We start from the raw sequence: 7,015 nt of genomic DNA on the forward strand, positions 1-7,015 counted from the left end.
GATATGACAAACGCGGAGAGATTTAGACGGATGGAGCAGTGGCAAGATCGGAATGATTACGAGCATTCCAGGAAACGACAGCATGATAGATGGGACTATCATCAGCGTAAGATTATGAGCCAGCTGTCACCTCAGGATCACTACATTCTGACCCGACCCGCTTACTATCCTCAACACCAGCCCGAGATGAGACCACCATATACTCTCTACGATCCTAACCAGGTCTACCAGTACACCTATCACCAACCATGGAACCCAGACGATGACATGAACTGGAACCCCTATCCAGATTGACATAGTTCCAGTTGGTGATTTCTATGATTTTTCATCTTTTTATTTTTTATTTATTTATGTTTAAACATATGATATTGTGATACATTAATGTATTGTTTAATATTTTTATTATTTTGTACTAATATTTCATATTTGATTTGAAAGTGGGATTTTAAGTCCCATTTCAAATTACCATGCATGTTTATATTTGTATGTATGTATATCGTACACAACAGGGTAAAACAGCGCATTTTCAAAGACTGGCATTAAGTTCAGCAAAAGCTAGTACTTTTGACGACAAAACGAAAAACAAATGTGATGTAACAACAAGACGGAATGAACAAATGATGTGCACCATTTATCATTCAACAAACAAACGCCAATATGTTTGGAAACTTTGGTAAAATTTAATCATTTTTCTATGCTAATTACCCTCAATAATTTAAATTGTTACTGATTTCTTGCAAATGAGGGCATTGCAAAATCTTAAGTGTGGGAAGGGGTTAAATTCTTTCGGATTTTTAAAATTTTAATTTTAAACACTTGGTTACCATTAGAAATACTAGTAACGCAGTAGTTGTATTATAATCTAGTGCTCTCTGATAATAAAGAACAGCCCTAGTCTTATATACTGACTACCAAATTCTGGTAAAATTTTTCAAAATATTCAATTAAATGAACTCAAGATCATGTTTATACATATTTATGAACGATAAAACTAGGTGTTAACACCGAAATTATTGTTACCTCGGAAAGGACATAAATTGAGAAACAAACCAAAATGTTAGAATTCATTTAAAATGGAATAGAGGACAATAAAAAGGCAAAGAAAGAAAAATAAAAGCCAAGTGTGGGAAAAATATACCAAGTTATTTAAAACATATATCACATATTTTTGTACAAATAACGGAAGATGCTTTTGCTTTAGACTAAACTAATCAGTTTCACCCGATTTACTGTAATATATTTGAAAGAAAGATGGAGCTACACAATGAATCAATTCCATCATTAAAAGGAAGTAAAGTCTTCCGAAAAAGAAACACGCTTCTTGATTTAGGTCATGAAGTTGTCGTCCAGACCAGCTGTAGGTTGACGAAAAATCTAGAAAAGTCATCACTAAAATCAGCAGAAAATCCACGGACCTCAGCATCAAACAGGGTCACCAAGTGGTCAGACTTATCCTAACCATGAGAGGATCTGTTTTGTAAAATGGGGAGGACGCCGTTCAAATTAGCTGGATAAGACTAATGAATCAGATCCCCAGAAAAGGATAATCTGCTTAAAGATCAAAAATCAGCCTTTAAGCCTGATATTACTCAATCCTTGAGATTGACCTTAAAGATTGAGAATTACAAACTCATGGAATTCAATGATATCTAAACTCGAGCTTGAACGAGAAAATATTTTGATCAAAATTACAAAACCGATTTGTCTTCTGAAAACCCATTTTTAATGCGTTCATTACCATTGAACGTAAAATCCTAGGAATTCACCTGGAATTCATTAGGTCACCTGAACCAAATCGGGTGTCAACCGTAAGAACGGTGGTTGCATAGTATGGTCGAAGACAGGACCTTGTGCCAAACCGAAAAATTATAAGGGTGAGCTTTACTATTGCTCCTACCAAGGATAGTAATTGCATCCGACACGTTATAGACCATAATTAAAAGCATGTCAGGAGACATTGCCTTAACAGTTGCTTGTTCAACGCTTTCCTTTACAACCGGATGGTAGTTTACCGAAAGGTAATATACGGAGCAAGTATACTGGACGTGTTGCTTTCCAAATACAAGGTTAGCAAGTGGGTGACACAAAACCGCAAGTTTTGAGCTAAAATTTTCAAATCTAAAACCCACCAAACCTACAAAAATAATTTGCAAACACCGGTGAAGGGTTATTCCGGAAAATTTATCTAGGGTAAAAGCTAGATTGTATTTTCAAAAGATCAAATGTTTTCATAAAGATCCAATTTCCTTAAGGATCTAAATTTTTATAGTCATGTGGGACTGTAAACCACATCGCTACTACCATTGTTCATACCGCTAAATCAAAATCACTGATGTACAAAGTGTGAAGAATAAAGAAGTGATTCTAATATTTTTATTTCAAGACTATATTGCTTGAGGACAAGCAACGCTCATGTGTGGGAATATTTGATAATGCTAAAAATGAACATATATTTCATAGCATTATCCCTCAAGAAAGACAAGCTTTTAGTTGCAATTGTTCTATTTACAAGTAATATTCGTTTAAATAATAAAAGGTGAAGACAAAAGACAGATTCGACGAATTAAAGACGCAAACGACCAAAAAGCTCAAAAGTACAAAATACAATCAAAGTGGTTCCAATTATTGATAAGAGACGTCTCAAAATTACAAGAGTACAGGACGCGAAACGCAAAATATAAGATATTAAATTATACGCAAGGACGTTCGAAAAACCGGAACTGGGACCAAAGTCAACTCTCAACGCTCGACGCAACGGACTAAAAATTATGAGTCAACTATGCACAAGAATATAATATAATATTTAAATAATTATATAAATTATTTATATATTATATTATATATTATAAACGTCGGCAAACAAGAAAACAAAGAAGTGTGAGCTGATACCTACCACCATGCGATCGCATGGCCTGGAGGCACAAAAGCCATGCGATCGCATGGCCCTGAAATCCAGGCCACATTGCTATAAAAAGGCAGCTTGTAGAACGAAATAAAAACATATATCCATCTCTCTATCTCACTCACGTATATATATTTATATTTATATTATAATTTTAATTTTAATTTTAAAAATCTAATAATAAGGGTATGTTAGTGAATGTTGTAAGGGTGTAAGTCGAAATTCTGTCCGTGTAACGTTACGCTATTTTTAATCACTGTAAGTTATGGTTAATGTTATTTTTAAATTAATGTCTCGTAGCTAAGTTATTATTATGCTTATTTAATGCAGAAGTAATCGTGATGTTGGGCTAAATACTAAAATTGGGTAATTGGGCTTTGGACCATAATTGGGGTTTGGATAAAAGAACGACAACTGTGGAAATTAGACTATAGGCTATTAATGGATTTTATATTAACTAAATGATACCTCGTTGATTTAATATATAGACTTATAATTTGACGTATTTATATATAACCACATACGCTTGACTGGGTACGGTGGGCGGGATATATATAAATACCAATAATTGTTCATTTTACCGGACACGGAACTGGATTAATAGTTAATAGACTTGTTGAAACATGGGTGGATTACATTCAAGGGTAATTGGTGTAATTGTTAACAAAGTAGTAAAACCTTGGTTTCCACGCAGTCGATAACCTGGTGTATTCATTAAACAAAGTATTAAGACCTTGTTACAATTCGAATCCCCAATTAGTTGGAATATTTGACTTCGGGAATAAGAATAATTTGACGAAGACTTTCGCACTTTATGATTATGACTGATGGACTATTATGGACAAATCCGTATGGACATATCGAATAATCCAGGACAAAGGACAATTAACCCATGGTAATAAAACTAAAATCAACACGTCAAACATCATGATTACGAAGGTTTAAATAAGCATAATTTATATATTTCATATTTAATTGCACTTTTAATTATCGCACTTTTATTTATTGTCATTTTATTTAATTGCACTTTTATTTATCGTTATCTTTAATTATCGCAATTTTATTTTATCGCACTTTTATTTATCGTAATTTCATTATCGTTATTTACTTTACGCTTTAAATTAAGTCTTTTATTTATTTAATATTTTACATTAGGTTTTAACTGCGACTAAGGTTTTAAAATTTACAAACCGGTCATTAAACGGTAAAAAACCCCTTTTAAAATAATACTACTTATATATTTTTTGTATTTTTACAAATATAATTTTTAAATATATAGCATTAAGCTTGTTTAAAAGATCCCTGTGGAACGAACCAGATTTACTAAAAACTACACTACTGTACGATTAGGTACACTGCCTATACGTGTTGTAGCAAGGTTTAGGTATATCCATTCTATAAATAAATAAATATCTTGTGTAAAATTGTATTGTATTTAATAGTATTTCGTTGTAAAATTATTACTATTTCATATACCCCTCGCATAACATCAAGTATTTTTGGCGCCGCTGCCGGGGACATTCTTGCTTAAACGCCGGAAGCGCAACGCAATATAAAAAATATATATATATATATATATATATATATATATATATATATATATATATATATATATATATATATATATATATATATAAACATTCGGGCCACTACACTATAGCAGCCCGGATCCAAAGCCCATGCGATCGCATGGCTCCATAACAGAAAACTCATGCGATCGCATGAGTTGACTGGACAGGTCTGAAACCTAGTTCGACCAGTTTAGGGTTTTATTATTATTATTATTATTATTATTATTATTAATTAAAAACCCTAATTAGGGTTTAGTTATTAATTAATTTAGTTTAGTTTTAATTAATTTGTATTTTAAGTTTAATAAGTTTTAATAAATTATAAAATTAATAGTTTTATAAAATAAATAATATAAAAATAATATTTTTATAAAATTGTACTTTTTACAACTTTAAGTTTTATTTTTATATTTTGTATCTTTTTGTTTGTTTTAGCGTAATATTTGTATTTTTCTCTCGTATTTAGTTTAATTCATAGTTTTTACCCTAGTTATTTTTTTATTTCTAGATTTTTAGGCTTTGCCGTAAAATCCCTTAAGTGCTTTTTCTTTAGACTAAGATTTAGGTACTTTAGAATTTTGCGACGCCATTTTTATATTTTAATACCTTTTTAAGTTATTGCCGTTTTGGGATATAGTATTTCTCTAAGCTTTAATATTTTTAGACGTAACTTTTAATTCTTAGTTTTTAGTTCCTTTTTAAGTTTCGACGCGCTACTTTCTTATTTTTATTTTTCGACCTTTTATTTTTCGACGTTTTTCGACGCGCTCTTTTTCTTTCTTATTTCTCACCGATCTAGTTTTTAGGACTTAGATTTTTTCTATTTCTTATCTAAAATTTCTTTAAATTTCAACGAAAAATTATTTTAAGCGGTTAAATTGATAGACATCCAAATTTTCAGCTTCGTAGTAATAGTTGGATTTGTTAGTGGCTGAGTTGTGAGCTTCCGATTTAAAGGGTTCTGGCTCCCTGCAGCATCTATTGGCTATTCGAAACGTGGGCAAAAGCAGAAAAGTCTATTAATTTGATAACTTATATAATTTTTATCTTTTATAACTAATAGGATATTCAGTGAATGCACCGAGCAAAACGTTCACCACCTTTTGTACGTTCACCACCTGTAACTCGATCAAGACATCTAGCAAATATTGTTGCCGTTGATTTTTCTTTAGAATAGTCATCCAGTCGACCAAGTACTCCAATTCAAATTTCCGATAATCCATTTTTTGAACCCACCTCACAATTGAGAATCCGGAGAATATTCAGGGACAATTCATAGATCCTGAACCATTAATCTTTCCTCCGGAACCACCAATCATTCACACAGAGATTGTTGAGGAACCAACCATTAAATCAGAATCCTCTAGTGATTCAGATTCAACAAATTCAATCATGGAAAATCTGGAACCTCTAAGTATGGAAGACCGAATGCGAGCTAAACGTACTGGCCAAGGTCACGCAATTACTCAACCTGACATTAATGCGCCAGATTATGAAATCAAAGGACAAATTCTACACATGGTAACTAATCAATGCCAATTTAGTGGTGCACCGAAAGAAGATCCAAATGAGCATCTTCGTACATTTAATAGGATCTGCACTCTATTTAAAATTCGAGAAATATAGGATGAACAGATATATCTCATTTTATTTCCCTGGACTTTAAAGGGAGAAGCCAAAGATTGGTTGGAATCGTTACCTGAAGGGGCGATTGATACATGGGACGTTTTAGTTGAAAAATTTCTTAAACACTTCTTTCCGGTATCTAAAGCCGTGAGACTTCAAGGAGAAATTGTTACGTTCACACAGAAGCCAAATGAAACTCTATATGAAGCATGGACAAGATTTGGAAAATTATTGAGAGGATGTCCGCAACATGGTTTAGACACTTGTCAAATAGTACAAATATTCTACCAAGGATGCGACGTCACTACAAGGAAAGACATCGATATAGCAGCTGGTGGTTCCATTATGAAGAAAACAGCAACTGATGCTTACAAAATTATTGATAACACTGCTTCCCACTCACATGAGTGGCACCAAGAAAAAGATATCGTTAGATCATCTAAAGCAGCTAGAGCCGATTCTAGCCATGACTTAGATTCCATTTCCGCAAAGATAGATGCTATCGAGAAACGAATGGAAAAGATGACTAAAGATATCCACTCAATACGAATTAGTTGTGAGCAGTGTGGAGGACCACATTTGACAAAAGATTGTCTCAGTATTGAACTAACAATGGAACAAAGAGAGAATGTTTCATACATAAACCAAAGGCCTGGAAATAATTATCAGAATAATTATCAACCGCCAAGACAGATCTACAATCAAAACCAGAATTATAACCGAAATGTTCCATACAACAACCAACAAGGTCCAAGTAATCAACAAGTATCCAACAATACTTACAATCAGCAAAGACCTAATTTTCAAAACAAACCACCACAAACCGATGATAAAAAGCCAAATTTAGAAGATATGATGTCAAAGCTAGTTGAATCTCAAACTCAGTTTTTCACATCTCAGAAACAAACCAATGAAC

The 7,015-nt window shown here is 32.7% G+C and overlaps 1 non-coding gene across 1 annotated transcript; it reads right to left on the reverse strand.

Annotated features, from left to right (window-relative positions):
• Nucleotides 1–6,249: 6,249 nt before the first annotated feature.
• On the reverse strand, nt 6,250–6,356 carry LOC139865408 (small nucleolar RNA R71). The gene has a single exon (XR_011764930.1). It is a non-coding gene; the product is annotated as a small nucleolar RNA R71 (small nucleolar RNA).
• Nucleotides 6,357–7,015: the final 659 nt, after the last annotated feature.

This window comes from Rutidosis leptorrhynchoides, chromosome 8, assembly GCF_046630445.1.
Source record: "Rutidosis leptorrhynchoides isolate AG116_Rl617_1_P2 chromosome 8, CSIRO_AGI_Rlap_v1, whole genome shotgun sequence".
Lineage (NCBI taxonomy): Eukaryota > Viridiplantae > Streptophyta > Magnoliopsida > Asterales > Asteraceae > Rutidosis > Rutidosis leptorrhynchoides.